We start from the raw sequence: 10,987 nt of genomic DNA on the forward strand, positions 1-10,987 counted from the left end.
TTTTGCTTTTCTATCCTTTTGATGGTCTGTTGGAAGGAGCTGTCTACTCATAAACAGTATATCACCCCTTAGTGCTGTATCGGGAAAGGCATCAACTCTAAAATTGTAGTGGATTATGGGTTTTGTATTCTCTAAACAATTAGAATGGACCTTCATTTTGTGCCATTTCATCAGATATCATTTTCTAGGATTTAAGGATTCACTCATTTACTCATTAGCATTCTGTCTTAATGTTAATAGTTCATATGACCGCTAAAGATTTTATGTGAGACTTTGCTTCAACACAGAAAAGCTAAATACACCTAACTTACATAAATATGTCCTGCCTTGATCTAAAAGTAAATTTAGGCTGAATTCTCACTAAGACTAGAAACAGAAAATGCAGGCCTATGACTGACAACTTCATTTTTTTCCCCTCCTGTTTGCCTGATGTAGAAGCTAAAGCTACTAAACTGGGACTGTCATACTTTGTAGATATCATGAGATGACATGGCTCATTGGAAAATGTGATAATAGTGGGAAACTATAGTAGGATAGGAAAAAAACTATTTTACAGAGTGGCTCTGAATTTGCAAGATCTGAACAAGGCTGTTAATAAACAGTCTGTTAATGACCATAGAGTCATCATAAGTTGAAGCTGGCTTGACCACACAACAACAACACAACATGCGTTCTCCCCTCTTCCTGCAATTTTTATTTTTTCTGGAAAAGAAACAGACTGTTCACTTTCATTTTCATAACAGCGAGTAAAGTCTTTTAGGCTCCATAATTTGCTTTCTATTCACTTTGTCCAGAGAAACAAGAGTTCAGCATAAAAAAGTAGCACTGGGTTGCTAGATAAATATATATATATTGGCAGGGAAATGTACTGAAGGCTTGTAATGTCAGTGTTTACTGTATTCTTTAGAAACCCAAAGTGAAGCTGAGGGTGGTTCATTGTGACTCGTATGTAATGACTCTGTGAATTGGAAGTGACCACAATGGAAGGGAAAACCATCTGCAGTTGCTGAAATCACAGTGAAGCCAGTTTAAATGGAGACTGTTTACTCTGCTAGTAGTGGGGAAACAGTATTTCTCGGGGTGGTAATTGACAGTGTTTTACAAGGCCCTAGAGAGGCTGCAACAATATAGAATATTGACATTCATAACTGCTTGGAGTTCCAACAATATACATGGACCTCTCAAATTGCCTTTGGTATTTTCAACATTGAAATGTTATGATCTGAGATTGCATAGCGTAGTCATTAAAACACAGCATGGTTGTGCACACATCTCTTTAAATAACACCTTGTCTTCATGCACACTATGAGGCCTGCTCACAACTATATAATTGGATGATCGTTTTAAAGAAATTATTTCTTGCTGTACTTAATAAAAAAAATAAGGTTCTTCTCCTTCCTGCCATTAAGAGAAAACCCATGGAGGCCAGTTTTAACTCTGACTTTTTTTGAAGCACAGGGATCGTGTGGAAGCAGCCAGACGAAACAGGGGGGTTCCTCTATAAAAACGCCCAAAGATTGGAATGAATTTGCTTTTTGCATGTGCTTCTTGGAAACCTGTTGTGCCTATCTATGTACAGATTTGTGTATAGCAGATGAACCCACAAGCCATATGAAGAAAGCGTCAACATTTGGATCTCTGCCGTATTGTTTATGTCAGTCTTTATCTCCTTTCTGTGTGATTTTTTTGGAAACATTGGTGGGGTACAGACCGCCACTTTGGGGCGGCCTGCACCCGCCCCTTTCCCCAATGGATCGGGGCCTCAATGGCCACAGCGGCAACCCCAGAGGCCCTGATCCTCCGCTTTTCCAGGCCTTGGGGAAGCGGCAAAACGCCGCTTCCCCGCGGCCTGGAAAGAGGTGTCCTTGGGGCTTCATGCTTCATGCCCCAAGGACACCCCAACAGCGGCGGGGAAAGGGAGAAAGGTGCTACTAGGCCCCTTTCTTTCTGTATTACTGGCGTGCCCATTTAAAGACCACACCAGTGATACGCGCGGTGGAAGGAGCTCCAAAACGGAGCTCCTTTCAAGCACTGCTGAAAGGGTGCCATGACGTGACGCCCGCCCTGCGCCGTTTGTACGCGGCACATCCGTCACTTCAAAATGGCACCACCATTTTGACGTACAGAGTGTGTCCTAGGGTTAGGGAGCATGTGAATGGTGTGCGCTCCCTAACCCTAGAATTGCCACCGCCACGCCCCATTTTGGCTGTGTAGATCCCGCCATTCTTCCTCATAACCAGAATAAGTTATGGCATACTTAAAGTGTATTCCAGGTGTTTCTCCCTACCTATATTAAATCCTCAGAAAGAAAGAGTAACAGGCTAGGTGGAATCTTTTCACATACATTTTATGATCACACTCATGACCATATCTGTATGCCCCTTTTCCATGGTAAAGCTGTACACAGAACAACTTTTAGCAGCATCAGAAACACATTTGATCTTGACATCTTTCCATTCTCCTGTGTACAAGAATAGTAGCACAAAGAAATGTAAGCAATAGTGACTTGATGATTGTTAGGTTCAAATGTATTTTGTGATGGAGTCTCAGTCCTAAAATAAATAAAATCTGAACTCACTCTGATTTTAACAAAACCAGCAAGACAATTGTGTGTTTGCAACATCTATGTCATGTTTCATAGGGAGATAGTTTTCGCAAAGTGGTTTGCAACATTTAGCCAAGCCCGAAATACCAATTTTACCTAATTCTTTCCTGGAAAGCATTAACCTTGGCAAAACAATTGTTGCTTAGACTGCATTTAACTGCAGAGAAGTCCATGGAATCAAGAGTTTTGTGACATTCTGATTCTTTTGATGTATAAATCTCATTTAGTGACTGAACTTTAAGGGCAAACATTGAGTCACTGATACATTTAACTTTTTAAAAATAAATCAGCCCCACAAAGCTGTATTATCCCGAGAGTGTAGGCTTCCAAACCTCAGTTTGGTTTCTCTGTTGCTTCCACCCAGAAAGAGAAATACTTGGGATGGAAATTGAATGTAGCAGGTACACTTTTGCAGATGTGGCTGTCTTTTGTTACATTGTCAGTCCTAGCCAGCTGCAACAAGTTGAGCAGACTCCTAGACTTTGAATCGTCTTACTGAACATGGGGAAGGTGAGAGTAATGGTCTAAGATGTATGCCATTTTGACATTTTCCTAGCTAATGGATTGTCACTAATGGGATAGGAGCTTCCACCACCAAAGTTTATGCAGAATATAATGACCACAGGTTGGCAACCCCTATAAAGACTTTGGCACAATCTTCCGATCGGCCACATATGTATTAAAATACTTGTCATCAACATATAATAATCTAGCTATTAAGTCTGTTCTATGAATTGGGCTTTTATGTTATAAGTCTACATGGATTGCCACCTCATCTTTTGTCTCTTGTTTTCCACAAAGTGCCAAAAGCAACAGTGCCTCCTGGCCAGTTGGCCGTCAGCCATCTCGCTAGTCCTGAAAAGTCCTACTTAGGAAATCCATAAAATGTTCATATGGGTTAAAAATGTAACCTATATATTTCCATACGGGATGTGACTAATGGTAACGCAAGCATGCGGCGTGTCATGTTTAAGGGGGCAGGATATGACTACATGACACAGCTTTTAACACTCAGCAATGGCATATAACGTGGTGTTAGGAGTGAAACTCAATGACTTTCTTGGAACGCCTTTTCCGTTTGGTTTCTTCGTGCGTCCGTAAATAAGTTGCCTAAAGCTGCCACTCTAGGAAATAACTACACTATTCTACTTTGACACACATTCCATCTACTTCACAGAGCTTCTTTTTCTTCAAGTCGGAGAAAAAGATTTTTATGTAGTGATTGCTCCAAATATTTCTTAAGATTATCTTTTCAACATGCACAAGCAAATACCCCAAAGCTGTTTGGGCTGTGATGCATTTTGTATAATTGTTTTAGGGTCCAAACAGATAGGCCAAAATAAAGCTGCTTCGGGTCACTTTGGAGATATGCTGTTTAAATGACACACATATCTTAAGAGGACAGAAGCTGCACCAAAGCTGCACTCCAGTCCTTAGGACTGGAGCATGGCTTTGGCACAGCTTCTGGTCTCTTAGGACGCATGCAGCATTTAAACAGCATACCTCCAAAGTGACCCGAAGCAGCTTTATTTTGGCCTGTCTGTTCAGGCCCATATAGACACAGAGAGCCAGTGTGGTGTAGAGTTTGGATGCTGGAGTAGGACCCTGGGGACCAGGGTTCAAATCCCTGCATGACCATACAAACACACTGGGTGGCCTTGGCCAAGTCACACACTCTCAGTCTCAAAGCAAGCCCTCTCTGAATAAATCTTGCTCAGAAAGCCCTGTGATAGGGTTTAGAAACAACCTGAAATTTTTGTTGCTGACTATGCAACAAATTCAAGTCATTTCTGAAGTATGGCAGCCCTATCATGGGGTTTTCTTGACAGAATTTGTTCAGAGTGGGTTTGCCACTGCCTTCCTTTGAAGCTGAGACTGTGTGACTTGTCCAAGGTCTTCCAGTGGGTTTCCATGGCCTAGTGGCGATCTGACCACTGGTCTCCCAGTGTCATGGTCCAACACCCAAAACAGTGTACTACACTGGCTTTCTAGTTGCTACAGCCAGAGGGACTATTTATAGTGTTGGTATTTCAGTTTTAAAGTAAGGGATAAGGGGATGTGTAATTTTAGTTATGTATGTGTTATGTATTTATTTATGTATTCTGTTGTAACCCGCCTTGATCCTTCTGGAAAGGCAGGATATAAATACAATCTATTATTATTATTATTATTATTATTATTATTATTAAACAGAGGGACTTAATCCTGAATCTGTTTACTTAAAAATAACCCCCAATAAAGTTAAGTAACTTATGTTTGAGTGGAACCTGTATAGTATACAGGCTCCAGTATAGTATACAGCTTCTAGCTGTGTGGGAATTCCTACCAGCCCTCGCTTGCATAGCCAAAAGTGAACAATGCTGGGCGTTGCAATCCATCAACACCAGCAGTCCAACAGCTTCCATCTGAGCCTGCTTGCATTGTGAGATCTGGGGGGAAACCCTTCTCTCAGCCCCCCACCCTCGCAGGTACATCTGGCAAGAACGTACTAAACTAGAGGCAATTTAAAAGCTTGTTAAGCAGTCTACAAGAAGCACTCAACTCCTTTGTTGCAACAGCTTCCCTGGCTGGCTGCCTGTTTCTAGGCACAATTCACACTGATGATGATGATGACCTATAAAGGTCAATATGGCTCAGGTCTTGGTTATCTGAAAGACTGTGTTCTCCCATATGAGCTGGCCTGTGTTTTGAAGTTTAATGAGGAGGACCACCTCTCTGTCCCACCACCTTCACAAGTACATCTGGTGGAAACACAGAAGAGGACCTTCTTGGTGGCTGCCCCCAGGCTCTGGAACTCCCTTCCCAGAGACGTTAGATTGGCATCCTCCTTGCTAGCCTTTCATAGGTAGGTAACCTTTTTGTTTCAGCAGGCCTTGAAGGTCTGACAGTTCAGGAGGAAAGGACCTACCATGTGCTGCGTTGTTTGTATTTGTTCTTCTTGTTAATGGTTGTGCTTTTTGTTGTTGCCATTGTGTGCCTTCAAGTCGTTTCTGACTTATTTCAACCCGAAGGCAACCTATTATTGGGAATTTCTTGGCATGTTTCTTTAGAGGGGATTTGCCATTGCCATCCTGAAAGGCTGAGAGAGTGTGACTTGCGCATGGTCACCCAGTGCGTTTCATGGCTCAGTGGGGATTTGAACCCTGCTCCCCCAAGTCCTAGCCCATTGCTCAAACCATTATGCCATGCTGGCTCTCGGGTATGCTTTTAAATGCTGTTTATTTTATCGATAGTTTAATTATATTTTTAATATAATTTTGTACGATATAATTTCTTAATTTATATCTATTTTAACTTTACTAAGATGCATGGAGTTGGGGAGACAGGTGGGATACAAATATTAAAAAAAGAGGAAAAGGAGGGTGGGATGTAAATATTATTTTATTTTATTTTCCCCACCTTTCTGCCAGTATGGGATCCAATATAACAAATTAAAGTCTAGCTGAAACCTATTTGATACAATTTTATTTTTTAAAAAACTAAGCAGAACATTTATATTAAAAATTGTTTTAATTTAAACAGTTGAAAAATATACTATATATTAAAACATAGCAAAAAGGATGAAAGCATAACGCACCAGGTTAAAATACCCAGCTGCCAAATATTTATTTTCCAACAACATTATCATCGTTTATTAAGCTGCTGAGGATGATGATTTTATTGATTTATTAATTGGTTTATATACTGTAATAATATAAGTATCTGGAGGTCTGGTTTCCACCTCGGATCTCCAAGAAGTTGCATTATTGTCAATGTCAAAATGGCTCCTTCCCAGCAGGAATGCTTCAGCACATCTCTCCCTACCACCATTTTCAAAGTCATTATTGAAATGCCCGGCTTTTGCACAATGTGTAGCTATTGCCGAATGCACAAGTGCTGAAGGAGATGCCTGGTTTATTCTTTTCCTTACTGAGCACCTTATCCAGATGGACATCTCTGAGGAGGAGGTGGGGGCAGCTCTTTCCTGGAAGGAAAATAAACACCGCTTCTTTAAAAGGCACTAACCATTCAAGGCGTATAAGTCCTGTGTCCAACTGTGAGCCACTTCTTGCTAAAAGGGGCCTTTCTTTTAAAGAGAGGAGCAGCTGTGATATTTGGTAGAACAAATAAATACCGGAAAGATGGTGGCTGCTCCATGAGGTCCTAGCAAATTCTAGGCAAAGGAGATTCTGAATACGCAATCCATTTCGTTGTTGACAGTGCTGGTTTCAGATCACTGTGTTCCCTTTGACTGTTCTACATTGCAGCTACCAAAAGATGAGACTTAGGGGTCATTCACATATTGTTTTTAGCACAACTATGCAAATAATCTCCCTCGTTCTGGGTTTGTTGTTCACACTATGGAACCTCAACTATGCACATCTCTGTGGGTTCGGTTGCTTACTTGTGCCAGCACTTGAATAAAGATGGAGTTGATGTAGTCAAAGCACTTTCAAGGTATGCAGAATTTTATTCTGGATTATCCTGGGTCTAGTCGCATTGGTTATTCACACAGCTGAGAATGTGAATCTTTTAGAAAAACTCGGGGGGAACTGACATCAATTATCATGGGTTAAATGGGTATTTTGGCAGCCCCCCCCCCCCAACTTAATTGGATGTATTTGAAATGCATGTGAAAAACAAAGATTCAACTCAGATTCTACCTGGATTATATTTACTTTCTGAATGTTCTGAATGTCAGTTAACCCATTTGCTGAAACAGTCAAAGTGGACAGGTGAGGAATGGGATCAAAGGTAGGATTTTACATTTCAGTGGTGAAGCAGGGCCAGGTGAGCTTTGTGACTTTTTCCCAGTGTGGCCTATTTTAGTGTGAATGTAGGGAAAATGTAACCAGGTTTTATTCTGCAGGAATAGCTTTAGATGGGTTTCAGTTTGCTAGAGTCTGGAGAATTTGTTGTAATTATGAAAGAAATGACAGCTGAAGTTAAAAATTAGATGTCTAGGTAAGACTAGGCAGTCAAAATAAATACAACATGTTTCTTGGTAGGACTGTGTACATACTAAACAGATTTTTGCTAACACATCTAATATGTGCTACATCCATAAATTCCTAACACATGCACATAAATGTTATTGATAGGAATTAAGAAGAATACCAGAAGTTGTTGTTGTTGTTCTTGTTGTGTGCCTTCAAGCCGTTTTCATCTTATGGCAACCCTGTCATGGGGGTTTCTTGGCAATATTTGATGAGAGGGGGCTTGCCATTGCCTTTCTCTGAGGCTGAGAGTATGTGACTAGCCCAAGGTCACCCAGTGGGTTTCATGGCCAAATCTGGGATTTGAACCCTGTTCTGAAAATATGCCCCTGTTATCAAGCCACTAAATGTTTTGTACAAAGATCTTATATTGTCTCTGAGTGAGATGTACAGTTTGAAATAGATGTATGGTTTGAAAGATAAAATAAAAGTAAGATAAAAATTATTTTGTTCACTTTGAAACGAGGTTAGGAGTCAGCGGAGTCTGGTGGCTGTGGTGTCATTGGGACACTGAATCCATGTTGGGTTTTAGTATGAAGTTTAAAAGAACTATGGAAGGACATATCACATCCATGTGGGTTTTGAAGACATGGGCATGCTGAGTGACCCTTTTGGGGCTGGACATACTGCAACTTATTCATGTTATGTTAGAGAAAACTTTGATATTTATACATGCATGTGTACTTTTAAATTATATTCCAGGGTGTTCTGTACCCTTGGTGTCACCATTAGGGAATTATACTCTTTCTGTAATGTAGATGATATTTGGGTAAATCATCAGCTAATTGCATGCCTTCCAACTGTCCCAATTTGGCAGGGACAGTCTTGGTTAATTTTTGTTGTCCCATTTTTTCGGGCGCTTTTAAAATGTCCCAGATTTTCTCTCCTTCTCCCAGTTTCCTCCTTTGTCCTCGTCTTACTTCACTTGGTGCAAACTGAACTGAAAGTGCAAAGATAGTTTACACACAGTTAATTAACTCAGGAGTCAGAAGAAGAGAGGAGTGCGTAGAATCTTGCCCTTTCCAGTAGACTCAGGCAAAGGTAAACTGCTGCAGCCTCCCCTAGCATGTTGTCCTTCCTTATTAATAACCTTTGCCATCTTGGCCACACTGTGATGTTGCTTGTTCACATACGCCCTGATTTTCACATGCAAAATGTTGGAAGGTGTATGATAAACTTTCGTGTGCAGGTAGGTTGCTTGGGAAGAAGCAATGCTTAATGTTTGCTGTCATTGTGTGCCTTCAAATTGTTTCTGATTTATGGTGACCCTAAGGTGATCCTATCTTGGGGTTTTCTTGGAAAGATTTGTTCAGAGGAGATCTTCCATTGCCTTCTCCTGAGGCTGAGAGCATGTGACCTGTCCATGGTCCTCCAGTGGGTTTCATTCTTAGGCTGGGCATTGAATCCAGCAAGTACTGGAAATCAAAAACACAAAGAAGGATGAGTTGGCGCTTCATACTGCAACTCCCATCAGCCCTAAACATCATAGTGAATAATGAGCGATGAAGCGATTTGCATTTCCACAATATTAGTAAAACCATTCTTGATTTAGATCTTTAAAGCTAAGCGTGGGTACTTTGAATTTGAATGTGTGCCTGTTTGTATATCATGCTAATACTTCTGTTCCTGGGCTTGAAAGAAAGAGTTTAGATCACTTGGCAACCATTCATGATGGCCAAAAGCCAGCCTCTTAGCATAAATTCAGTGTTGTTAAAAACGTAAACATTGCCCAATGTTTAACAGTTGGAAGTCTTGGGATGTAAAAAAAAATAAGATCTCTGCTAAGGAAGTGAGTAAAGGGAAAATGGCAAGTTACACATACATTTAGAGATTCCAAACATTGGTTATCATTACCATTCTGTTGTATCAAAATATCATATGCAGCAGCGTAGTGCTTGGTTTTTTTGTGTGAGAGAAAACATGGTACTATTGTAGAAAACAGTTCTTATTTTATTTGACGACCTTAGAGTGAAATCACAATGCCTAACTTCCAAAATCCATGGCCTTTCAAACATCAAGAAAAAATACAGTCCAAAGTTCAATAGTGGCGAGTTGTTTTCCGAAATACTTTTTAAAAAGAAAGAAAAGTAAGCTTCAATACAGTATTGGGAACAGAGCCAACCCTTTCTCGCACATGTATTACTTATAATTTAAACTCTAATTCTTGGTTTAATGGTCTCTTAACACCATCTCCTTCATCCGGCTTTCCTAGAGTCAGGTTTGTCTGAGTTGTTTCCTCCACACTTGTAAATGTAAATGAACTCCATCTCTCCCTCTTGCAAGACATTTTGTGGCACCCAGTGGATCCTTCATCTGTCCTATGAATTTTGGAGTAATTAGTTATAAATAACTCGTTACTTGTAAATAATTCATTTCCCTGGAAATGAAGGTATAATTACATTACATGACGATTGTAAAGTCACAAGAGGTGGCATTACTCTTTTTGCAGTGTAATGGTAACTTTTGAGTTACTTCAGTAACTACATCTGTCTGGCTTCACCAAATGGCAGATGAGGAATAATATATGGTTCAAATGCTGCCTAATGCTCTATTGAAAAGGAGGAATGGAAGAGAGTGTGTTTTGGGTCATGTATCCACAGGCACTTTTGAAAAAGGAATGATAAGGTAACATTTCAATTGCCTCAGAAATGGGAAAGTAAAAAGTTGCTTTGTTCAAAAATATAACTATAATGGTAACTAACCACTTGGAGGGTCCTTGGAACTATAACAGGAACTACTTTTAAAAATAGTTTTCTAGGATCTGAGACAGATGGGCCAAAAGGGGCGTGGCCACTGTGATATTCGGGTTCCGGACCAGACCCCTAGTATGTAATGGCGGCGGCCTGATGGCGGTGTCCTGTCCACACAGCCGCTGCCATTTTCACATAACGGACATGTAGCATCTGCATGTTGTGGTGCATCTGTTACGTCACGAGTGAGCCATTGGTCTAGTGGCTGCGGCGTCCCTCTGGAGTAAAAACAGGCGCCTGCAGACCACCGTTTTCGGGCAGTCTGTGCTGCACCTAAGTTTTCTCTTTTCTCTCACAAGGTGTAGGTGCACCTTCAGAGTTGCCTGGGCACTCAGGCTCACTTTACAGCAGACAAGGGAAACCTGTTCCTCTCTAGGTTGCCAATTGATTCCAATTCCCATCAGTCCCAGACAGTATAGCTAATGGGAGATGTAGTACAAGATGTAGTATTACACTCTCTACAGTTGGCCCTCCATATCCGCAGATTCCTTATCCACAGATTCAACCATTCACACCAATTAGATAGATAGATAGATAGATAGATAGATAGATAGATAGAGATATATCTTCCAAAAAGCAAACCTTGATTTTGCCATTTTATTGAAGGGACCCATTTTACTACATCATTGTATTCAATGGGAGTTGAGCATCCATAG

Source organism: Sceloporus occidentalis, unplaced genomic scaffold (assembly GCF_023333645.1).
Source record: "Sceloporus occidentalis isolate IW3139 unplaced genomic scaffold, rSceOcc1.0.p SCAF_4, whole genome shotgun sequence".
In the NCBI taxonomy this organism is placed as follows: Eukaryota; Metazoa; Chordata; class Lepidosauria; order Squamata; family Phrynosomatidae; genus Sceloporus; species Sceloporus occidentalis.